This window comes from Pristis pectinata, chromosome 8 (assembly GCF_009764475.1).
Source record: "Pristis pectinata isolate sPriPec2 chromosome 8, sPriPec2.1.pri, whole genome shotgun sequence".
Classification (NCBI taxonomy): Eukaryota; Metazoa; Chordata; class Chondrichthyes; order Rhinopristiformes; family Pristidae; genus Pristis; species Pristis pectinata.
This window is the reverse complement of record NC_067412.1, coordinates 23,844,414-23,870,690: the sequence shown is the minus strand read 5'-3', so window position 1 is coordinate 23,870,690 and position 26,277 is coordinate 23,844,414. Positions and strand designations below refer to the sequence as shown.

Sequence of the window (26,277 nt, the reverse complement as noted above, 5' to 3'; positions counted from 1 at the left end):
TTGTCTAATTATTAAAGAAGGAAAATGGTTGTTTTGATGGAGATTCTTTTGCTTCTCCAGACCCCCATGTTCAATGCAGTGGTCCTCAACTTGTTTTAGCAGTGGCATTTCCCAGTGCCCAGGCTCCATTGATTGCATGCATTAAAGTTGTAATAAAACATCTGAAGCATGAAGATTTATTAAATACACAAATGAGCAACTTGCCTCTTGAGAGGTTGTCACTCCTAATCCATCGAACCACTCCACTCTCACAGCCTCACACTCCAATCCCTGCTTTCATTAGGTTAGGTTTGGCTTTGAGATTTTTTTTAACATTTAATTTCTTGCACAACCCAAAAAAATCTATGATCTGAATTAATATTTCCTTCACTATCTGCATATTAGCTTTGAGTTTCTGGTATTTTCTCTGGTTCTGAGTAAAGTAGTTTGTCATTGACATTAAATATGATCTTAAAAATAAGGTACACTATAATCTTAACCTGAAATCACATCATGGGGCAGGCACGGTAATGTAGCGGTTAACATAACACGTTTACAGTGCCAGCAGCCCCGGTTCAATTCCGGCCACTGTATGTAAGGAGCTTGTAATTTCTCCCCATGTCTGTGTGAGTTTCCTCCGGGTGATCCAGTTTCCTCCCACATTCCAATGATGTACGGTTTAGGAAGTTGTGGGCATGCCATGTTGGCGCCGGAAGCGTGGCGACACTTGCAGGCTGTGCCCAGAATATTCTATGCAACAGAAGTATTTCACTGTGTGTTTCGATGTACATGTGACTAATAAAGATATCTTCTTATCTTATCACCTCTCAATATGGTCTCTTATGCTCCCAACCTCACTCGAGCAATATTACAAAATAGAACCCATTTTGTCATATATATTTTGGCAGTCTGAAGCATGTCAGATGCAGTGGTCATTTAAGCACATAGACTAGATTGTAATGTTTATAATCATTGTGCTATTGTGCCATCAATGTCTTTAAGCATAGTGATAAACAAAATAGGACCACGAAAGTACCTTCCAGTAATGTCCTTCCCATTTTCTGTTCCTTACTCTCCTTGCACTGAACTATTTCCAAGCCATTTGTTTTTCTAGCTTCTAGGTCATTTCTGATTGACCCTCATGGCCTTTAATGATTTCTGAACGCAATAAAGATTTCCCTTAATCTATGTGACATTTTGCACAAATTTGAAAAAAAAGTACCACGGCCGAGAGCTCTTGAAGAAATATAGCTCTCATCCTGTTGCAATTTGTGATATAATAAGGCTCCACATGATCATTCTAATGAATTTATGACACTGTAATCTCAGTGCACAATAGCTGTTGACCAGTTTAATACTGAGGGAAATGTCTGATTCCATATTTTTCCCCCTGAGCATTGTTACAGTTATCCAGAAATTGTGCTCAAATGAGAGTTTATTTTGAAGTAACATAACTTAGAAAGGTGGTGAAATTAATGCATACTGATTCCTTTGTTCTAAATTAGTCACTGAAAGGAAATTAATGTAACTGTTACACTGAGAAGCTGTAATTACCAGTTGTCTCATGCCACAGTCATTGGGGCTATGTGGAGCTCGTTCACAAAGATGCCTCATAAGAAATCTTATACCATTGCCAGGAGTCGTGCATTCTGTTTGATGGTGTTTTTCACTGTTTCAATGCTCTGTGCCTCAATACCATTTTTAGTTTGCAAAACTCAGGCTATAGTTATATTGCCCTATCCAGAATGTAATTTACATGGTAAATTGCACCATGACTTGGTGACTCACTCCCATGTGCTAACTGATTAACTTTTGGTCACTTCATGCCTCCAATTTAAAATTTCCCTCTTGTTAAAATCCCTTCATGCCTCCACTCTTCCATGCCTGTTACATCCCCCAGCTCTACAGCCCCCTGAAATCACATTTTCCCAATGTTGGCCTCTTCTGTCCTCCCTCTTCACCCACCTGTTGGTGGTAATGCCTTCAGCCACCTAATCCACAAACTTTGTGATTCCTACACGAAACTCTTCATTTCTTTTCCACTTCCTCTAAAGCTCCTTAAAAATGTACCTCTCTGTCAAAATCTTTGCTCACCTGTCCCAATGTCTCCTTTGGCTCTGTGCCTTCTTTTGTTTGATTATGATTTGGTAGATTTAATTGCCTGTTGTGTTCCATAAGCCATGTAACATTGACTGGCTGTGAATCAAATCCCAGACACCAGGAGAGGTTCTGGTCATGAATGCTCAAATACGTAGAAAAAAATTGCAGTGTGAGTTTGTAAAAGTCATAGGGTTCAATAAACAACCTGCAATAAAATGGCCTGAAATCACCTGAAAAGGTCTTGCACTGTGAAGTCAAACAAGCACTTAAATGTAGAGAGAGTTTTGTAGAGTCATAGAGTTGTACAGCTCTTGAAGAACTACTTTTACAGTGCTATCTATTGATGTGTCAATGATGGTATGAATCCAGAATAATGTCTACTTCTAAATAAAAAGTAATTTGCTCTAATCTAACTGGAAATGCAGGACCAATTTAAGCACCAAAATTTACTAATGTAACTATATATAGACTTACAGTCCATTGATAGCAGATACTCTCTCATCTTTAATTTTAATTTAACTTTTCTCTTCAGAGTCTTCCTTTCCTTTTCATGTTCTGCAGATTTTGTTCAGTTGGGATATGTCGGAAGTTAAACTACTGATGATTGATTCTATGCATTTCCCCATTTCCTTATTCTGGTGCACAGCTAATGCAGCCTCAGATGGCCCCCCTTGTTTACTTCTCTCAAATGCAATGACACTGTTATTGACCAAGCAAGGAAATGATGTAACTAATTGCAAGCTATCAATGGCATTTGAACTTGACATCTCAAGCAGCAAAGATGCAGCCTCTACTTCACCCCATCCTTGAGTTGAATGATATTGGATTTGACTTTGAAGGACAGGTTTTTGCTCTTCGTACTTAGGAGGTATTTAAATTTCACATCAGATTTCAAATTCTTTTTCTAATTACTCAGCTGAAGATGGTAAAATGAACAAGTGCAAGATACAGTAAGTTTATAATTTCTCCATTATTAACAGATAAAATAAACTTGCATATATATTTTAGCAGCTTCCAGTTTCATTCTATTACAATCTGTGCCAATTTGCATTTTATTGTTTAAAATACCCAAAATGCATTACAAAGGCCCTGATCTTCGGATAACACGTTTGACTGATTGTCATAATTAACAGTAATTTCATTCTTCGAACATTGCTAGACTACAGAGAGTTGAATAAAAAATGATTGCTGGTACTCAGTGTTCATATTTTATAATTAGACACAGGCAGGTGTTACAAAAATATTAATGTGAGAAAAAGCTGTAATTATGTAACTTTGAGTCCAGAATTCTTGTACGAAAATTACAAAAAGTGTATCACTCATCAGATTGATTGCTGGTAAGGCCATATAATTTCTCCTTAAAACTATATGAAAAACAAAAGAGGAGTTCTGCAGAACAAAAATCAATATTTTAAAATTAATGCAACCATATATTGACAGAATAAAATTAACGAACCGGAAATCTGATGGGATTTTTCAGTTATTCCATCAATAAAATTTAAAGATCGATGGTTCTGTCCAAAATTTTTATGGAAGATCCTCTAAAAATTCTGGCATTCTGGAAACATGATAGGATGGAACAAAAAAACCCTGCTGGAAATACTCAGCAGATCAGGCAGCAAACGTGGTGAGAGAAATAGAATCAATACTGCGGGTCATGACCTGTCTTTAGTTGTCACCTCTCCTGCTTAAGTATTTTCAGCCTTTTCTGTTTATGCTTTACAATTCTGCAGTACTTTGCTGGTGATACGGTGTGTTTATTTTTTACCCAGCATGTCACCAGCAACATAAAGTAGCTGCCTTTGTGGACAAGTGAAGAGAGCGGGGTCTTCTCAGCCTGGATGATTCTTGAAAGCTCACTGGCTCTGAGCACTGTTGCACCATGTGAGGGATAGTGGTTAAATATTTGCAAGCATCACAGCTGGCAGTCCAGAGATTATGTTGCATAGCATTAAAAACTAAGGACAAGGACAAAAGCACTTTAATCAATTATAAATATCATTAAAAAAAAGCTATATATATTTTGAAAGCTCTAATAGACTGGAAATGGTCAAGCAGTTGATGGAATAGAGTTTCCGGCAGATTACACTGGATTCACTCACTGTTGGCCAAATCTGCACAAAAGGTCAAAGGATTTCTTCCTCAAGTTATGGAAAGTGCAGATCAAGTTTCCACAATCTTTTTGACGGCTCTAAAAGCATTAATGCCTCCAGCATCCACAAAATTGTTCCTTTGTTCCCAAATTCCCCCCCCCCCCCCCCCACCATCCTGATTGAATTAGTCGCCATGCTGAGATTTGGTTAATCATACCTGGTTGCAAGCCTTTTGGTGAGTTTTTCAAATTTAAGCACTATTTACAAATGCTTTTCCATGTTAAAATCTTTAATTTACAATAAGATGACTACTAAATATCAATAAAACAATAAATAATTCTATACCATTATTTTAAAAATTATTTGCAATTATTTTATCATTATATATTTGGGAATGGTTATTATATTTTTATTATTATATATTTCATTATATGTACATTAATATAATGTATAATAATTATTATATAGTTTGGGAATGAATACCTAATTAATGATTGGAGATGTGTTCAAAATCCACCAAGAAAGTCTAGAAATTTAGTTTAAAAGAAAAATAATCTGAACATCAAGCAAATAACAGTATTGGTGACAATGAAACTGTGTTAAAAGGCCATCTGGTTCACTGACGTCTTATCAGGAAGGAAATCTGCCACCTTTACCTGGACCGGTCTGTGGAGAACTCCAGGCTTGCAACAATGTGACTGACTTTTAACTATTCTCCAAAGTGGCTGAGCCAGTTGTTACATTGGAAACTGCTCTGGACTGTCTGTATTCAACCTAGGGCCCAGACACAATCACAGCAATCCCAGTCCAGTCGGCTGAGCAACATCTTCCTGGGAATGTGCCAGAAGCTATTGTACCAATTAAACCAGCATTGCCATGATATATACTTACAGAATTTTGTCAGTGCCTGCAAAGGAACATTGAATAGTTGCAGTGCAGTGAGATAATGAATGTTTTGTTTGTGCACTGAACGTTAGAAAAATTCAATGATATGTACTGCACAGACGTTTGACTGGGTCTGACATTAAATAGGCAGAGTAAAATTTGATAGCCATCAAAATCAGGGAAAAATTATTTACTGGATGGAATCATACTCAGCACAAAGAAAGATGATTCTAGTTGTTTGGAGGTCAATCACCTAAGACTCAGGACACTGCCACAGGGCATTTTCCTACGTCTAACTGCCTACGCATGATTTATTAGTGACCTTTCTTCTGTCATAGATCAGAAGTGAAGATGCTTAGTCACAATGTCATAGAATTTAATTTTCTGTCAACTAATGAAAAAATCCATGACTGCACACTGCAAAGCCTGCACAATTTTCAGATATGGGTAGATAGATAACATTTGCTAAAGTCCAAAGCTCTGAACCAGCTTGAACAATAGGGAATCTAACCATCTCCCCTTGACACTCAACAAGATGACCATCCTACCATTGATGTCCTGGATATGGTGAGTTAGGGAGAGGAGGTGCTGGATGTATAGGGTTTAATCACCATTGACCACAAACTTAACCACTTAAACAAATACTGTGGATACAAGCTCAAGATGGAGGCTGAATGTTCTGCAATCAGTCCTGATTCGCCAAAAGCCTTTCCACTTGCTTGGAATGAATACACCCTCAACAATACACAATGCCGATCAAAGCAGACTACTTGATTATTCTCCCATTTTGACCTGAAAGTTTCACTTTGTCCATCATTAGTGCACAGTGACTGCAGTCTTGTACAGCATCAAGATGCAATATAGCATCTTGCCAAGGCTTTTGCAACAGCATATCCCAAGCCAATGACCTCTCCTACAGAGAAGGATAGGGGAAGCAGATCTATGGGAACACCACCACTCACACATTTCCTCCAAGTCACAGACCATCTTGATTTGAAAATATGACACTGATCTTCCATCATCATTGAGACAAAATATAACACGAATCCCCTGTCATCATTGAGTCAAAATCTTGAATCTTACTACCCTCACCTTCAATGCGCATACTACAGCAATTTAAGAAGATGAATCACAAATACCATCTCGAGAGCAATTATTGGTATGCATTAAATATTGGCACCGACAGGGAAGCCATCCCTTCAATAAATATAAATAAAATAAACACACAAGAAAACAAAGAAGTTTATTTTGATATCATAGTAAGTAATATACTTCAACATTTATCTCCAGCATTCACAAATATTTAATAACTTACAATTACTGAAATTGGAAGAGAGTTTTAAAGTTATATTTTATGAATGGAAGAAATAATGGCATATCCTATCAAAATATTTAACATATTTTATCCCAACTAATATACATTGAAATATTAGTGCTATATCCTTTCCTATTTTGTGCAGGTCACAATAATTCTTTCAGAAAATTTAACAAATATTTTATTTATTTGTTCAGGCCAATTGAGCTTCCAGTAATTCATGTACATAAATTATCTTCAACATGTCTAGTTGTGCAAAAAAATAAGGTTTAAAAATCAACTAAAAATGACAGAAGGTTGACCCTTAAGGTCAGAACTGTCAAAAGGACATCCAATATGATGAGTAAAGCATGACTGCTGTGTTTGACGTAAAAAAATGCCTGTTTTATTTCACCAGGACATTTCAATTATTAGACTGATTATAATGAAGTCAGTCCATTATTTTAAAGATCAACCAGTCTCATTCAAATTTTCTGTATTGAGTTATTACACATTATGCATCTACTGCCCAGCATATTTCCAAATTAATAAATGCTGAAAGTGAAAAAATTAGTTATACATCTATCCAGAATTGTTGGCTTGTAAACGGTACAACTTAGAGACACTGTTGTGAAAATAACAACATATGTGGTCCTATTTTTGATTTCCTCATTTTGTCTTTTTTTATTGTAATTTCTGACTTGCACACCATAAGTTGCTTAGCAAAGAGCAGGACCACAACATATGGTGTAAAACTTTGGGAAAGCTGCCATTATCTCTAAGGGGAGAAGATTCAGAGGAATTTGGCATTCAGATGCAGATCATCTCAATTTTTGTTCGAATCTGAGATCCACTACATAATTCGAGGCAAAATCAGATATAAGTCATTCCATGACAACCAAGGAATATGCTGAATTGCCCTCTACAAGGTAATGCACTCCTCTCATCACAAGGCGATTTACAAATAGTTTATAGCTCCCAGACGACATGGAGAAAAAAAATGAAATATAGTGTCAATGGCAGAAACCTCCTGCCTGTGTTAAAACAGTTCCAACTCAAACTGATGTCTGTTCTGTAGTGCCGAGTATTGTAAAAGGAACATATGTCCTTCATCAGGGACTGCTGGGGTTTTTTGTATAATATGAGTCAACTACCAATTTCTCCAAATATCTGTTCTGGCAGCTGTAGCCAGATTGGTTCTTGCTTTGTCCTAGAGTTAAATTCTAAGCAGTACATCCTGGATATCAGGAAGGAGGTGTCAGTTTGATGAATCTGCTGCCACTCCAGCAGAATATAAAACCATGACTGAAAATCAGCTTCTGAAAAAGTATTTCAATATTGTCTGAAAGTGCAATTATTTGCTCCGAAAAAAACAACTCTGGTGTGTCTCCATCTAGCCCAATTTAGACCCGACATTCCTCTGCACTTGTAAATCTGAAGAATTGCCTTCTACATTATAATTTAAAAATGTCAGGAAATTACGAAGGGCTCAGTATCTACTCCCTTTGCAAATGACAAAGTAAAATTAGCAGTCTCTCATAGTACACCTGTAATAATGATTCTTAAACATTTTGCATGAGGTTTAAAAAAAAGCAGTTTAGCATAAAAAGTATTAAACCAGATATTCTGGAAGATTTTGAGGGAAGAAAAATGAATGCTGAGTGAAATATTCCAAAGTATCAATCAATATTCTCATAATCTGTTTTTCAAGCAGATTTTTGGTGATTATCAGAATTATGCAAAATATGTTCATTGTAGGTAATATGTCATTCACATTGTCAATGTGATCTTAACTACATTGCAAAGACCTGAAAATAGTTGTGAAGATTAATGAAAGAGGAAAAGGTTAGACAAAACTGTGAAGCACCAACATTGAGAGATACATATGCACCAAACAGGCTACTAAGATAACAGGATGATGTAAATTGCATTGGGCAGGGCCTTTGCACAGAAAATAATGGCTTGTTGACAGCACTCATCATTATTCATGTGAAAGTTGTCTTGAACATCCAGGAGATTAAAAGTTACACCAGGAGTTGCAACTATCCAGTACTTGCTGTTGACTTGTGCTGCTGCAATGCTTTCTTCACACAGATGAAATGTCCTTGAAGAGTATTGTAAGAGGAACTTATATCAGGGTCTGCTGGGGTTTTTTGTATGATACAAAACAACTACCAATTTCTCCAAATATCTGTTCCAGCAGCTGTAGCCAGACTGGTTCTTTCCTTGTCCTAGAGTTAAATTCTAAGCAGTACATTCCGGATATCAGGAAGAAGGTGTCAGTTTGATGATTTTTTTTTCACACAGATGAGATATCTTCGAGGAAAGAAGAACAGAATCTATTTTGTGAAAGTAAAGAAGGAATAAGTGTGTGAATACATTTCTGAGGTATTCTACAGGTCACTACAGACTGAGGCTGGGATGACAAAACATATCTGCAGGAGAGTGCAGAGATGTGCAATAACTATAGAGTGGTGATATTGGAGTCTTTAATTACCCAAATATTGATAAAGGTAAGTTTAGAGTAAGAAGAAAGGACGGGATTGAGCAGCAGAATTTCTGAAATGTATTCTGGAGAATTTCCTTCCAGGCCCAACTGGGAAGCAGGGATTGCGCCATCTAATGCTGGGAAAACAAATAGATCAAATGAATTGTGTGTCAGTGGTGTAAACCCAAGTTGTAGAGTGATAGAGTCAGAAACAGACCCTGGAGCCCATCAGGTCCATGCCGACCTTCAAGAATCCATCTGTGCTATTCCCATTTTGCAGCATTTGGCCCATAACCTTCTATGCCTTGGGGATTCAAGTAATCATCTAGATAATCATTAAATGTGAGAGCCACTAGGCAGTGCATTCTAGATTCCACCCACCCTCTGGATAAAAAAAATCTTCCTCAGTTCTCCTCTAAATCTCCTACCCCTTACCTTCAACCTGTGCTCTCTGGTTTACTTTACACCTGTGTTTGAAAGTGCATGCTGACAAAATATCAGTAGAAGTGGAGATAGTGGAGGTAATGGATGGGCATGCAGGCTATGACCCTAAGCATAGCCTGCATGCCTTAGGTTTGTTTCACAGGTTGCTGAGTTGGAGATAGCATACTTCGTTTCCTTAAAACATAGAAAGAGGCCATTCAGCCCATTGAGTTCTTGAAAGCTCACATAGCAATTCAGCTCCCCCCCCCCATTTCCCTGTAAACCATTCTCTCTCAAGTGCCCCCTGATTCTCCCACTACTTTAGGGGATATTTACAGTCACTAATTAACCTACCAACCAATATGTCTATGGGGTGTGGGAAGAAACAAGAGCGCATAGGGGAAAACCACACAGTCACAGGGGGGATGTGTAAACCCCACACAGGCAGCACCAGGTCAGGATTGAACCCAAGTTGCTGAAGTTATGAGCACCAGGACTACCTGCTGTGTCAACTATGCCACCCTTGCATGTCGTATTCACAAAATTTTCTGATCTTCCCTAGAAACTGAGGAGATAAGAAATGGGATCGGAAAGTTGCAAATATGACACCGTTGTTCAAGAAAGGGTTGAAGGACATTCCATGTTACCACTGCCCAGTCAGTTTAACCTCAGTGGTGTGTAAGGTTTGGAAACAATAATCAGGGAAAAAAATTAACAATGAGTTGGAGAGGCTTGAGTTTATTAAGAGCAGCCAGAACAGATTTGTAGAAAGCAGATTATGTTTGAAAAAACATGCTAAATTACTTGATGAAGTAACAAAGAATGTTATTGAAATAGATGTTGTATATGTCTACAGTATGGATTTTAAGAAAGTATTTGACAAAGTATCATATAAAATGGTGCTTAATAACATTCAGGCACATTATATGGGAGGATCAGTGTCAGCCGGGACAAACAATTGGCTTAAGTGTATGAAACAGTGAGTTGTGGTAAATGATTGTTTCTCAAACTGGAAGATGAAAGATAGTGGTCTTCTCCAAGGTTAGTGCATGGAGCACTGCCTTTCTCAAATGACTTGAATACTGGAAAACAGAATAACATTTCAAAATTTGCAGATAAGACCAAACTTGTGAGTAAAGCACACAGTAAAAATGATACCAAACATCTGCAACAAGACAATAGATTAGCAGAAGAGGGAGACAAATGGAGATTGGAATTTAAAACTGAGCAGTGTAAAGTGATCCATTTTGACAGGAGGGAATGGGGAGACAAGATAACCCAGATGTCAGGAGTGTGCAGTAACAGAGGGCTCATGTGTACAGATTGTTGAAAGGGGCAGGACATATTGAAAGAGCAGGTCTTAAACCTGGGGCTTCATAAACAAGGTTATTGAGTATAAAAGCAGGGAAGTAATACTGAACCTTTACAAAACTCTGCTTTGAACAATTTCAGTGGATGAATTTACATTCATGATAGAGAGCTGCTCTGCCTTACCACTTCCATTTTTTCTGTTCTGCTTCAATCATGCTTGAATATTATATGGATTTACTTCTTTTACATAGGGTAAGAGAACTTATAGGATAGGAACAAGCCAGTCAGTCTAGTGCACATTTGATGTGTTCATGGTCCACGTGTTTCCCTTTCCATTTCAACCTTTTTTAATGTTTTGCATATTGTGATTGGAATGCTGCTGATATCACTACCACGGCTGTTCCACAATGCACAGAGGACCGTGAGCAGTAATGAGACCACAGCCAGCAGGAAATAAAACCTCACCCACGAAGCACCCTAATGGCCTAGTACCGTCAGAAGGTCATTTACGACTTCCTGATTTAGGAACAGTTGAAGAAACAACTGAAAAAATCTAAGGACAACAGGCAACAAATAAAATTAAAACATTAATTAAAAATTAAATAATAAAAACAAAATATGTACTTTGAAATATCAAAAAAATAAATAAAGTTGCATAAATCTGTCTTTCAAATGAAGCTTGAAAATTCAGTTCAAATGAATGGTGTTGTGATGGATGCACCCACTAGGGCTGACTTAGAACAGAAGGGCTAGGTGTAGCAACAAGTGCACGAGATGTCAGATGAATACATTTTTGAAATCAGGTGAAAGTGCTACCATGCTGCATTACAACTTTAGTCTATGGATCTGGCAATTAACCAGAGACATCTTCTGGCCTGTTATATCAAGGTTTTAACACATGATGAACTTGTTTTTTAAAGATAAGTATGCTCTCAATATAGACTTCCCTTTAAAAAATGTTACAAACCCATATGAACAACAACTATCTATATATTAAATTATCTCATCATATAACCAGTTACATGATGATAACTCGGTCTTGAAGCATTGGGAGGCATTTTAGAAGAAGATTCAAATATTTCAGTGTTAACTTTCCCACAAAGAAAAAGTGCAGACCACCATTCAGGCACCCCACTGGGTGACAAGGTGCACAGAGGGTTGGTTGGGGCAAAAAAAGACCTTATGTCAAACAGTGAGATTTTAATACAGCAGAAAATCTGGAGGAGTACCACATAGTGTGGGCGTGAAATTAAAAAGGAAATTGGTAAATAACTGATTTGAAGCAGTATTGACAAGTAAAATCAAAGAAAACACAAAGAAGATTACAATGGCAAGAGAGTAGGGAATATTCAGAAACAAAATGGTAATGTGTGTGGGAAGATGAAGGACATAGATAAGGTTCTTAATGAATATTTTTTGAGTAACTTCACAAAAGGGAGAGATGATGCCAATGTTGCAATTAAGATGGATGAATGTGAAATATGGAATGCAAAAGAGAAAATATTAAGGGGTTTATCAACTTTGAAAATGGATAAATCGCACAGATGAAATATATTTCAGGCTGTTCAAGGAAGAAGGGAGAAAATTGCAAACTCTCTGATGACAAGATTTCAATCCTCCCTGGCTATAAGAGTGGTGCAAGAGGAATGGAAAACTGCTAAAGTTATGCAGCTGATTACAAAAAGAGGAAGCATGAATATACCTTGAAGTAAGAGCTTGCAAGCCAGTTAGTTTGTCTTCCGTGGTGGGCAAATTATTGGAATCAATTCTAATGGGCAGCATAAACATTCATTTAGAAAGGCATACATTAATCAGGAACTGTCAACACAGATTTGTTAAGGAAAGGTTGTGTCTAACCAATGTAATTGAATTTTTTGAGGAGTTAACAAGGAGATTTGATGAGGGCAGTGCTTTGATGTAGTCTACTTGGATTCTAGCAAGGCTTTTGAAAGAGTTCTGTCTGGAATACAAGTCAAAAAGTAGAAGTCCTTGCAATCCTTGGGAGAATGGCGAATTAGATACAAAATTGGTTCATTGGTAATAAGTAGGATCATGGTTGATGCTTATTGATGTGACTGGAAGGCAGTTACCAGTGGTTAGCCAGTTACCAGTGGAGTTCCAGAGAGCTGAATATTCAGTCCCTTCTTTTCCTAATAACCATTAATTATTTAGACCTAAATGTAGGGAGCAGGATAAGGAAGTTTGCAGATGATGGTAAGGAGGAAAAGCTTTTGACTGCAGAAAGATACAGATGGTCTGATCAGTTGGACAGAGTATTGGCAAATGGAATCTAATCCAGAAAGTGTGAAGTAGTGCATTTGAGGAGGTGAATCAGGTTGAGGGAATAGACAATAAATACCAGGACATTGTGTGGTGTGGAGGAACAAAAAGACCTTGTAGTCTATTAGTTGGGCAATTCCTTTTTAACTAGCACAGACACAATGGGCTGAATGTGTCATAAATTTTCTACAATGATGTATATGAAGTTACAAAATTAATAGCTTGCAGATGTATATCCACAATTATAAATTTACTCAAACTCAAATATATGGTTTCTTAGTCCTGTTGTCTATAAAATATTTCACTTTCAGCTGTACTTAACATCTCTAATTGTTGCACTGACATAATTATCTCCATATCTTTGAATGCACTGTCTGCAGTATACAGTTTACATAAATCTTAACACAAACATCTAATAAGTCCAATTAATAACAACAACAAATACAATCACACTATGTGTTTGTCACACTACTAAGTATCATGAACTCGGTGGTAATAATCTCCACTTTGGTTGCCTTTTTCATTCTCATCATTTTGCCTTTGTTTTCATGCTGCTCAGCTTTCTCCTCTTCCAAATGCCAAGTTTTAAAGTAATTGTTACTTTGACAACTTTTTTCTACACCCTATCACAAACACTCTCTGTTTTCTCCAACCCTCCCTGTCTCTGCAGCTTAAAATGTGCTTGCCTTCTCACGTTTCCAGTTCTGATGGGGTCCTTAACCCAAAATATTGACTGTTTTCTCCTTACTTATACTGTTTGACCTGCTGGGCACTTAGATCATACTCTATTTTTGTTTGAAATTTCCAGCATCTTGCTCCAAATACTCCAGTTCAAGAGTAGTGGCATGACCTAGTATGTCTGTTGTGGTTCAGTGTGTAGTGCTCATGTTCATGTTTGGGCATCCTTGTGTCATCAGCATGTTCTCTAACTTCTTTCGCCTCCTTGGGTGCCTTAGTGAGGCTACATCAAGGCCAATTTTAAGGACTGCATCTGGTTCAACACTGGCCACCCCATTTGGACTAAACATCTTCAAATCTTGCTGATTTTGTATGCCATTCATCTTGAATATACCTTCAATAACATGGATAATGATGGACCAATTCTCCACTTCCAAATTTTGGCTCAGTTTCCAAAGCTGATGCTGTAACTGCTTCATTCGCAATGTCACTAAATGAATTTAGAATCCTGAGATTCTAGGTCAACTCAAGAGCCCAGAATTCTTTGATCAATGGCACCCTTGAAGATTTTCTTGAGGTCACCCAGCATCATTTTGCATGGAATATTGTTAACAGACAACACCCAGGCGGTCTTCTCTGCTGCCCACTTTTACTACTTTCTCTCTGGTTAGTGGTATGACCTGAAACAACTTCTTGAGCAGCCTCTCCTCCTTTGCTGTTTCTCCCAACTGCGGACAGTTCATTTTAATTTCTGCTCCCTGCTCTTGTGTCACCCCTACTACTTCAGAAGGCATTAAGTTATTGGCCCTTTTTTACTGTAGTTGGTGAAATAAACCTTCCTCTCACTAAGATATTACATTGCAAATTGTTGATCTCTTTTTCTTTATCAGTTGCTGCAGAGCTGCAATGACCCTGGTTTCATCCTAACTGTGGAGTTTGCATGTTCTCCCTGTGACCATATGGATTCCCCCCAGATGCTCCAGTTTCCTCCAACATCCCAAATACATGTTGTTGGTGGATTAATTGGCCACTGTAAGTTACCCCCTTGTTTAGTGAATGGCAGAAGAATCAGTGGGCAGTTGATGGGCACGTGAGAGAGAATAGGTTTTGGGTAAACTGTGGGAAAATAGGACTGATGGGAATACCCTGAGAGTCAGCATAGATTTAATGGGCCAAATAACCTTCTATGTAAGAAGAAAAATCTCGGAAGTATGAGATTCATTGCAGCCCTTGATTCAGTTTCCTACAGATAGCTCAATCGAGCTGTGCCTGTAACTCTTGTTTCCAAGCATCTGTTAACCCACCCAGCTGATCAAACATCTCTGATTGTAAATGGCTTCTGGATCTTCTCACTGCCTCGGTCTGTTATCCTTTGGAGAACGATCTCTCAGTCTTAGTGTGTCATTCCAGCTGGTCCCAGGATTGCTGGTGCATGTTCAATGGCTGAAAGTACAATGGATAACTGGACACAATCATAGCTGTCAAACAACCTGTGGTCCATCTCATTCATGACTCTGAGGGTGTTTCCCGAGTTGGTGCACAATACTGTCTTGGTCCAGCTCAGTGGAAGGTGTGGAAATGTTCCAATGCATCTTGTACCATCACTGCATGAATTACCATGATATCCATATGCATGATTATGTCCACTCCAGTAGCTATAACATCCTTACCTGTCCTGTCTTAATTGTTTTCATTGGTTGTCGAATAAGTACTACTGAGCTTTCCTATTTCTATCACTTCTTCCACTGAATTGGCAGTGCTCAATGAGTCAGTTTCTTGGCAATACTACCTTTCTTCTGTGACTCCCTTCCCATCAACTGTTGACTTCATCAGGACTTAATGAGATTCTTAGGCTGGCTGCCTCCCATGGCAACAATAGTAGGATCTCCCGCCTTTCCCATAAGAGCATTAGAAATAGGAGCAGGAGTAGGCCATCTGGCCTGTCAAGCCTGCTCCACCATTCAATAAGATCATGGCTGATCTGGCCGTGGACTCAGATCCACCTATCTGCCTTTGCCCCATAACCCTTAATTCCCCTACTGTGCAAATATCTGTCTAACTGTGTCTTAAATGTACTTAATGACATAGCCTCTACTGCTTCCCTGGGCAGAGAATTCCACAGATTTACGACTCTCTGGGAAAAGCAGTTTCTCCTCATCTCCATCCTAAATCTATTACCCCGAGTCTTGAGGGTATGTCCCCTAGTTCACCTACCAGTGGAAACAACCTTCCTGCTTCTATCTTATCTATCCCTTTCATAATTTTATATGTTTCTATAATATCCCTTCTAATTCTTCTGAATTCCAGTGAGTATAGTCCCAGGCGATTCAATCTCTCCTCATAGGCTAACTCCCTCATCTCTGGAATCAACCTGGTGAACCTCCTCTGCACCGCCTCCAAAGCCAGTATATGCTTCCTCAAGTGAGGAGACCAGAACTGCATGCGGTGCTCCAGGTGCGGCCTCACCAGTACCCTGTACAGTTGCAGCATAACCTCCCTGCTCTTAAATTCAATCCCTCTAGCAATGAAGGCCAACATTCCATTTGCCTTCTTGATAACCTGTTGCACCTGCAAACCAACCTCTTGCGACTCATGCACAATCACTCCCAAGTCCCTCTGCACAACAGCATGCTGTGACCTTTCACCATTTGAAAAATAATCTGATCTTCTATTTTTCCTTCCAAAAGTGGATGACCTCACATTTACCAACATTGTGCTCCATCTTCCAGACCCTTGCCCACTCACTTAACCTATCTATATCTCTCTGCAGACTCTCCGCATCCTCTGTACAACTTGCTTTTCCACTCAATTTAGTGTCATCAGAAAACTTAGATACACTACACTCTGTGCCCTCTTCCAAATTGTTAATGTGTATCGTGAATCGTTGCAGGCCCAGCACCGACCCCGGCGGCACCCCACTCGCCACTGATTGCCAGGCAGAGAAACACCCATTTATCCCAACCTTCTGGCTTCTATTGGTGAACCAGTTCTCTATCCATGTCCCCAACTCCATGCATCCTTATCTCATGGATAAGTCTTTTATATGGCACCTTATAGAAGTTCTTCTGGAAATGCAAGTATACAACATCCACCTGTTCCCCTCTATCCACTGCGCACATTATATCCTCAAAGAACTCAAGTAAGTTTTCGCATTCAATTCATCCTTCATCTTTAGCACCCACATAGCATGCTGATTTCCCACCAAACCCACTTGCTTCAGAATTTAAGTAGAAGCAGGAGTAGGTCATTTGGCCTTCATGGCTGTTCCACCATTCAATAATATCACTGCCGATTTTTTTAACTCTGTGCCACTTTCCTGAACAAAACCCATACCCTTGATTCCCTTAATATCAACCCGTGTCCTAAATAGAGCCTCCACAGCCCTCTTTGGTGAGGAACTTCAAAGATTTTCTCCAGATTTAAAATTCATGTGTATGTTGTTATACGTCAAATTTCAAGACAATGTTGTCAGCAGATGACCTTGTCATTTAGTGGAGTCAGAGTCGTACAGCACAGAAACACACCCTTCGTCCCACCGTGTCCATGCTGACCCTTCTGTCCATCTACATGAATCCCACTTGCCCGCATTAGAACCATATCAGCAACCCTTTGAAGTGGTGTTGACTGCAGACAGGATGGTGGGTTGTGAGGTTGGTGTTAAACTTTGCTCGATATCACCCCTATAATGTGGCTTTGCTACATTACAGGTCCTATATAAATAAATAAATATTGTTGTTATTATTATGCATGAAATGTATTCAGGACCTGTCTCTATCCTCATTTTTCAACCACCTAATATGTTTAATCAAACATGAAAAATTGTGACATTACCTTGTGTGCTTAGCATTGGTGATTTGCTGTTGTATATTATCTTCTCCCATAGAGTTGAGTCTGAATAGCTACATTCGCAGTTCAACCTGTATTTTGTAAGCATATTTTATGAATAAAATTCCAAATTATATACCGTTTCAATTCATAGGAAAAGTTTCGGGATTGCCAACTTGAGTAAAAGACAGACTGCTGGAGGAACTCAACGGGTTGAGCAGCATTCCTGGAGCCAAAGGATTGTTGACATTTTGGGTCAGGACCCTGCATCAGGACTGAGAGTGTAGAGGGGAGATAGTCAGTATAAAGAGGTGAGCAGGAGGAGTAAGGCAGGGGCTGGCAGGTGATAGGTGAAGCCAGGGGCAGAGGGGGACGATGGACAAATGGCAGCAGGTGTGAGAGGGGAGGAGAGGTAAAGAGGCTGGAAGATGATAAGTGGTGACACAAGAGGCTGCAGATACTGAAATCTAATAAGTAATGAAGTGGAACCAGATAAGGAAGGAGTGATGGGCAGATGGATACAGTTGGGGGAGGGGATAGGAGACCCTGTTGGTATTGTGTGTGGATGATAGGCAGATAGAAACAGGTGGTGGAAGGGAGGACCTGTGTAGGTCAGAAGGAGATAGAAAGGAGCACAGGGAGTGTGGGTTACCTTCCAGTTTCAGGTAACTCGCACTCCCTGTGCTCCTTTCTCTCTCATTGGTCCATTCTCCAGGTGCAACACCTTCCCATACCAATTAAAAAGGGTACAAGTTCTTATGTCAACAAGTTAGATTAACGCTCACTGTTAATGAAACAGCCTTTTGTCCCGATACTTTTATAACCTATAAACAAGCAAAGAAATGGAAAAATCACTCATTTGTAATCACGCTTATGGTATTTTTTCTGGCATTTATTCACAGCATCACAAAGGCGATTCAATGTTAATCCCCAGAAAATCCAAAACAGTACTTGAGGGTCCATGACCTAATCTATTTGGAGGAACAAAGAAAAAGAGAAAACAAAGCCCAGAAATCTGCAGTGTGTTTAACAAGATTGGGAGTGGGAAGAGTTTGCTGCCAGTAGATGTTATGCTTCCTGTAGAAAATGTTGAGAACTACATTTTTCTTGAATTGAACACCGTCTGCAATGCCTGTGAGATAACGTTTCAGAAGGACCACGAGCATTGACTTAAGGCTTGTGTTTTAATGTCTACTGTCCCTTATCCTGTATGTAATACATCTCCTGACAAGTCCAATTGCAGTCCAAAATGCTTTCTGTCTTCAAAGAGGATGTGTTTATATGTGTTCTCCTGCTTCATAGTTTTCAGTGGGAGCAGCAAAATCACTCTTGCCGTTCCTTCACCCTCCAATATGTGTTTTTTGCTATTAATAGAATGCATTCATTTCATACAAATTGGAGGAAATGGAAACAAACTGTGTCATTAAGTTACAGCTGTACTGTGCAGCCAAATTAGGCCTGAACCAATCTGATAAGTACACTACCACACACAGCACAAACTCACTTATCTTGAAGTAGCTGTCATTTCAATTCAAAAATGGAATTCTGAAGAAAGCTTTATTTTAGCCTGGTTTGAATTGCGAAAAGTAAATCTCTTTATTCTACGACTAATGATAAGGAAGGTAATGTTTGAGAGAACATAATTTGAAGGTACTGTTGAATACTTGCTAAATGAGTGTGATCTCTTTCAGAAGTTGGGAGTACAGAAAGTGAGCATTAGATTGCATGGCTCTGATTTACTGTGTATTGATTGATCACAGATTCTGCAGGTATTTGGGTGCAGGTTAACTCTCCACTTAATCCCATTGTAGTTACCAAATCCGCAAGGACACTTTTTTGGAAAGAAATAAAATCCACATAATTGGAAAGAAAAGGACATTAGCACTTTCTCCAAGTGACTGCCAGTCTGTATGTTTTTTTGAGAATCTCCTTATTCATTGTATGATATGCTAGAATCTCATTCCACTATGAGTCACTAACAGAGTGGGTCTTTTACCTCTAAAACTTTTGCTTTCACTTGTATGTTAACTTTCTATGATTATTATACAAAGACACACAAATCACTCTGAATGCTGACATTTAACAATCTCTCACCTTAATAAATATATTATGTTTTTTTTTGTAAAAATGGATTCACTCAACCTTTCCATTTTCTTTGCTGCCTCACTTTGTTCTTCTCAAAGCTTATTTTCACAAACAGTATTGTTCCATCAGCATACTTGGATTTCATTACTCTTACTGTCGACAACTAAGGGTCAAGTACTGATCCATGTAATCCACCAGTTACAATCTGCTAATGTGAAAATGACCCCTTTACTTTGTTTTCTGTCCATTAAACAAGCCACAAAACATGCTCACTTTTAACCCCAATTGCATGTGCCTTATGAAACAGTATGGTACCTTACTGAAACTGCATTTCCAAATATTTTCATCAATGCCTGTGTTCATCTGGATGGAACATCAAGTGCATCAAACAGCTACTGCCAATTTAGAAAGCAAAGGAAAGCAAGAAAAGTGACATTAACAATGTAATATGCACATCCGAGAGCTGGAGTGGTCTTTTTTTAAAATTCATTTATCAGATGTGGGGCTGATGACATAGCTGACAATTATTGCCCATCCTTAATAGCCCTTGAGAAGATCCATGTTTCAAATGGATGGCTCACTAGACTCGTCACAACTGAAGGTCACCCATATATAGTCGCGCAAAGGCAAAAGGTAGTAGCTTATTTTCCCTAAATCACATAGGTTTTCATGATAATCCTGCAGCTTCATGGCACTAAGTATTCATTCCAGATTATTTAGTAAATCCCCTAGCTGTTATACTGGGAGTTGAACATGCATCTCCAAGTAATGCATCCAGATCTTTGGATTCTCCATGGTTTACCCTTCATTCCACCAATTATACTGGTGGTTCTTCTTTGGATCAGGATGGAAATGAAAAGTGAGGGAACTTTAGCTAAATATTGGCTACTTTCAATACTCTTTCAATAGGTGGGACAAGTTTCGATCTGTTATTAAAGGTAAATGGCATTTTTTTTCGAAGGAGAATTTTGATGCATTGGTTTCTATCGCTAGTTTGAGGCAAGTATCCTTATTCTAGTTACTTACGGAGCTCAAAACCAGTCCCAAAATAATGGCAACTCAAATCAAAATTAGGTCAATTTTACTCAACGAAAAAGCTCTGAGAATGCATCTCAAGGCATCATAACATTCCTATTTATTCCAACCAAATTCATATGTATAAAAGTGTTTGGCAAACATTTGGATGATACGTTTCAAAGGCAGCAATGTGAATTGCATTGACCATAGAAGCATAAAACAATACAGCACAATACAGGCCCTTCGGCCCACCATGTTGTGCCAACCTAAGGCGCTTATTAATATGTCAGTCTTTCAAAAATGCAGCTGAGTTCTTCAAACTTTTGTCTATAAAGATGATGGCTATTTAAACTTTAAAAATATCATTTGTATCATTGATTTGATTTCACAGCATTTATTGGTCTAGGAAAGAAAACAAATCAAGTGTTTTAATGAAAAAACGTATTTAAATGATCTTTAGTTTATAAATCTATTTAACTGGAGCCGTTATTTTTCCCATTAGCAAATCCCATTACTCCAGAAGGATGGATCTCTGTTTCCATCTCAGCAGTAGGTTAGCTTAAGTGACCAACATCCATTGTGAGCTTACAGATTTCCACAGTTATCCCAAAGAAACTTTCTCCCACCCAACTTCCTTAGGATGTCCATTCCATTTCTCTCTAGCCTCACTCTATTGGAGATATTTCCTTTGTCCTATCTATCCTTCACAATTCATCAACTTGAAGCTAAAACAACAAAGAATCTGTTGGAGGAACTCACCGGGTTGAGCAGCATCTGTGGGGGTAAAGGAATTGTCAATGTTTTGGGTTGGAACCCTGCCTCAGGACTAAGGGTGGAGGGAGAAGATAGCCAGTGTAAAGGAGGAGACAGGAGGCAATGGGTGATTGGTGGACTGAGAAGGGGTGAAGGATGACAGACAGATGGAGCCTGGTAGAGGAGGGGAAGGGGTGGAGTTGGGACACAGAGGCAGGTGGATGACGGAGGCCAGAAATAGAAAGGGCAGATAGAGCCAGGTGGGGGAGAGGAGGGTGAAGGTGGGCACAGCTAGGAAGGTGATAAGCAGGAACACAAAGCTACCAGTGCTGGAATCTGAAAAGGAAGGTGATAATGGGAACCATTAGTGGGGATGTGAAGAGCAAATGGAACCAGATGGGTGGGGCATGGGGATGGGAGCCAGTGGATGGAATGTGTGGGTATAGGGTGCATGGAACAAGGAGAGGGAGGAGGATGAAAATGGGTGAAGGGGGGCTGAAGGGGGATGTGGGAAAGGGAACAAAAGCAGAGGACTGGAGGAGGATTGGAAGGAGAGAGAGAGGGGAGCGGAACACACCGGAGGTGAGGGTTACCTGAAAGTGGAGTGTTCATACCATTGTGTTGTAGACCACTCAGGCAGAATATGAGGCGTTGTTCCTCTAGTTGCTTTGGGTCTCACCCTGGCAGTAGAGAAGGCCGAGGATGGACAGTTCGGTGTGGAAGAGGGAAGGGACATTGAAGTGCCATGCAACAAAGAGCTCGGGATTGTCACTAGGGCCAGAGTGCAGTCACTCTGCAAATCAGACGCCTATTCTGTGCCCGGTTTCACTGATGTAAAGGAGGCCACATTGGGAGCACCAAATGCAGTAGAGGAGGTTGGAGGAAGTGCACGTGAATCTTTGCCTTATCCGGAAGGGCTGCTTAGGTCCCTGGATGGTGGTGAGAGAAGAGGTGTAAGAACAAGTGTTGCACCTCCCAGTGGTTGCAGGATAAAGTGTCAGGAGTCATGGAGGGGTGGGTAGGGAGGGAACAAGTGAACCAATGATCTCTGCAGAAGGTGGGGGGGAGGGGCGTGGTGGCGGAGAAGATATGGTGAGTGGTGGGATCGCGTTGCAGTTGGCTTCAACTCGAAACTAACTTATTTTTCTTTCCCAGTCACAATAAAGAATCTTCGACCTGAAACATTAACTCTGTTTCTCATTCCACAGATGCCGCCTGACCTGCTGAGTGTTTCCATCATTTTCTTTTTTTTTATTTCAGTTATTGCAGACTTGCAATAAATAGAATAGCAAATTTTCACATGCTGTGTAAATTTTTGCTGGAAGAAAGCCAGCCTTTCAAAATTGTCTAATTTACAAATCAGTTTTTCTGCAGTTATACTTTTGAAGGAGAGGCTATTACGCCATCAGAATCACATTAAATGGCTTTGTAGAAAAAACACTCTTTTAAGTTGTGCTTTAGCTGTGTATGGGACAAAATGCAGTATTCAGAATCAGGTTTGTCAGAATCGGGTTTATTATCACTGACTTATATGTCGTGAAATATATAGTTTTGCAGCAGCAGTGCAGTGCAAAGACAAAATGACTATATATTACAAAATAAATAAATAGTGCAGAAAAAGGAATAATGAAGTAGTGTTCATGGGTTCATGGACCATTCAGAAATCTGATGGCGGAGAGAAAGAAGCTGTTCCTAGATCACTGAGTGTGGGTTTTCAGGCTCCTGTACCTCCTCCCTGATGATAGTAACAAGAAGAGGTGTGGGTCCTGAGTGATGGATGCTGACTTCCTGAGGCACTACCTCTTGAAGATGGCCTCAATGGTGGGGAGGGTTGTGCCTGTGATGGAGCTGGCTGAGTCTACAACCCTCTGTAGCCTCTTGCGATCCTGTGCTTTGGAGCCCCTGTACCAGGCTGTGATGCAACCAGTCAGAATGCTCTCCACCATACAGCTATAGAAATTTGCATGTCTTTGGTGACATACCAAATCTCCTTGAACTCCTAACGAAGTAGAGCTGCTGGCATGCCTTCTTCATGATTGCATCAGGGTGTTGGGTCCAAGATAGATCCTCCAAAATGTTGATGCCCAGGAACTTGAAGCTGCTCACCCTTTCCACTGCTGATCCCTCAATGAGGACTGATATGTATTCTCCCGTCTTCACCTTCCTGAAGTCCGCAATCAATTCCTGGTCTTGCTGACATTGCGTGCGAGGTCGTTGTTGCGACGCCACTCAACCTGCCGATCTATCTCACTCCTGTAGGCCTCCTCGTCGCCATCTGAGATTCTACCAGCAACAGTGGTGTCATCAGCAAATTTAGAGATGGCATTTGAACTGTGCTTAGCCACACAGTCATGAGTGTAGAGAGAGTAGAGCAGCTGGCTAAGCAGTAGCCTTGAAGTGCGCCTGTGTTGATAGTCAGCGAGGAGGAGATGTTATTACCGATCCACATTGACTGTGGTCTCCCGATAAGGAAGTCGAGGATCCATTTGGAGAGGGAGGTACAGAGGTCCAGGCTTTGAAGCTTGTTGATTAGTACTGTGGGAATAATGATGTTGAATGCCGAGCTGTAAGTGATAAACTGCAGCCTGATGTATGTTTTGCTGTTGTCTAGGTGCTCCAAAGCTGAGTGGAGAACCAGTGAGATTGTGTCTGCTGCAGACCTATTGCAGCGGTAGGCAACTGCAGTAGGTCCAGGTCCTCACTCAGGCAAGAGTTAATTCTAGCCATAACCACCCTCTCAAAGCACTTTATCACAGTAGGTATTGGTATATTATTGTCACTTGTACCGAGGTACAGTGAAAAGCTTGTCTTACAAACCGATCGTACAGGTCAATTCATTACACAGTGCAGTTACATTGAGTTAGTACAAAGTGCGTTGATGTAGTACAGGTAAAAAACAGTAACAGTACAGAGTGAAGTGTCACAGCTACAGAGAAAGTGCAGTGCAATAAGGTGCAAGGTCACAACTAGTGACGTGAGGTCATAGTCCATCTCATTGTATAAGGGAACCATTCAATAGTCTTATCACTGTGGGGTAGAAGCTGTCCTTAAGTCTGGCGGTATGTGCCCTCAGGCACCTGTATCTTCTACCCAATGGAAGAGGAGAGAAGAGAGAATGTCCCAGGTGGGTGGGGTCTTTGATTAAGCTGGCTGCTACACCAAGACAAGGAGAGGTAAAGACAAGAGTCCAAGGAGGGGAGGCTGGTGTCCGTGATGCGCTGGGCTGTGTCCACAACTCTCTGCAGCTTCTTGCAGTCCTGGGCAGAGCAGTTGCCGTACCAAGCCGTGATACATCCAGATAGGATGCTTTCTGTGGTGCATCGGTAAAAGTTGGTGAGAGTCAAAGGGGACAAACCAAATTTCTTTAGCCTCCTGAGGAGGTAGAGGCGCTGGTGAGCTTTCTTGGCTGTGGCATCTACGTGATTTGACCAAGACAGGCTGTTGGTGATGTTCACTCCCAGGAACTTGAAGCTCTCAACCCTCTCGACCTCAGCACCATTGATGTAGATGGGTGCATGTACACCGCCCCCTTTCCTGAAGTCATGACCAGCTCTTTTGTTTTGTTGACATTGAGGAAAAGGTTGTTGTCATGATACCATTCCGCTAAGCCCTCTATCTCCTTCCTGTACTCCGACTCATCGCTGTTTGAGATATGGCCTACAATGGTGGTATCATCTGCAAACTTGTAGATGGAGTTAGAGCAGAATCTGGCCACACAGTCGTGAGTGTATAAGGAGTAGAGTAGAGGGCTGAGGACACAGCCTTGTGGGGCACCAGTGTCAAGAATAATCGTGCCGGAGGTATTGCTGCCTATCCTCACTGATTGCGGTCTGTTTGTTAGAAAGTCAAGGATCCAGTTACAGAGGGAGGTGTTGAGTCCTAGGTCTCAGAGTTTAGTGACAAGCTTGCTTGGAATTATTGTATTGAAGGCAGAGTTGTAGTCAATAAACAATAGTCTAACATATGTCCCTTTACTGTCCAGATGCTCCAGAGCTGAGTGTAGGGCCAGGGAGATGGCATCCGCTGTAGACCTGTTTCGCCGATAGGCGAACTGCAATGGGTCCAGCTTGTCTGGTAGGCTGGAGTTGATGCGTGCCATGACCATGACAGTGTGAGTGCTACTGGGCGATAGTCATTGAGGCAACTCACCCTGCTCTTCTCATCATCTACTGTGCTTGTGCACTCTGGAGAGATATTGTGGTCCTTCCAAAACAGATAAGTAGAATTCAGCAGATTAGTAGAACCCTGGTCCTGATGCAGCACTTCAACCCCAAACATTGACAGTCCTGATGCAGGGTTTCGACATGAAATGTTGAAAATTTCTTTCCTCTCACAGATGCTGCTTGACCTACTGAGTTCCTCCAGCAGATTGTTTGTTGCGTCAGTAGAATTTTGGATTGATTGGATTAGGGTGGCATGGTGCTAGCAGAGCTGCTGCCTCACAGTTCAAGTGACCTGAGTTCAGCCTTGACCTCCAGTTCTGTCTGTGTGGAGTTTGCATGTTCTCCCTCTGAGTAGGTGTTTTTCCCCTGGGTGCTCTGGTTTCCTCCCACATTCCAAAAATGTGCAGGTTGGTAAGTTCATTGCCACTAGTGTGTAGGTGAGTGGTCTGATGTTGGAAGATGGGAATGTAGAGAGGATAGATTACATGGAAAATCAATGGGGTATGGGATTGTTCTTTGAATTGGTATGGAAATGGTGGGCCAAGTGGCCCTCTTTTTACATCAGGAATTATGAACTACATTGAGGTCTGGAGTTCATGCAGAGGATGTTTCTACTTTGTCTGCTTGTTATATCCCACAAAGAAATATCAACATGAACAATGTTTCTCCAGAGATCTGCTCGCAGAACTAATAAAACAGTGCAAAAGTTGTTCATACACTTTTGGGTGGATTTGTATTCTCTGTTGTGTGTTTAGATATTGTTTGTAAAGAAAACTTTGTCACCAAGTTTCAGGCTTAATTTACACTCATTGTTCAGTCATTGCTAGCATATCAGCACTATCTGGATATGAGTGGATTAACAATTTAGCATCACTATTTATCAATATTGATAAGTGGTGATGC

The 26,277-nt window shown here is 40.2% G+C and overlaps 1 protein-coding gene across 9 annotated transcripts in view; it reads left to right on the top strand.

Moving 5' to 3' along the window:
* The window catches only part of rbfox1 (RNA binding fox-1 homolog 1), a 1,151,227-nt gene that overhangs the window by 74,319 nt on the left and 1,050,631 nt on the right, over nucleotides 1-26,277 (top strand). The gene's annotated exons all lie outside the window — the stretch shown is intronic.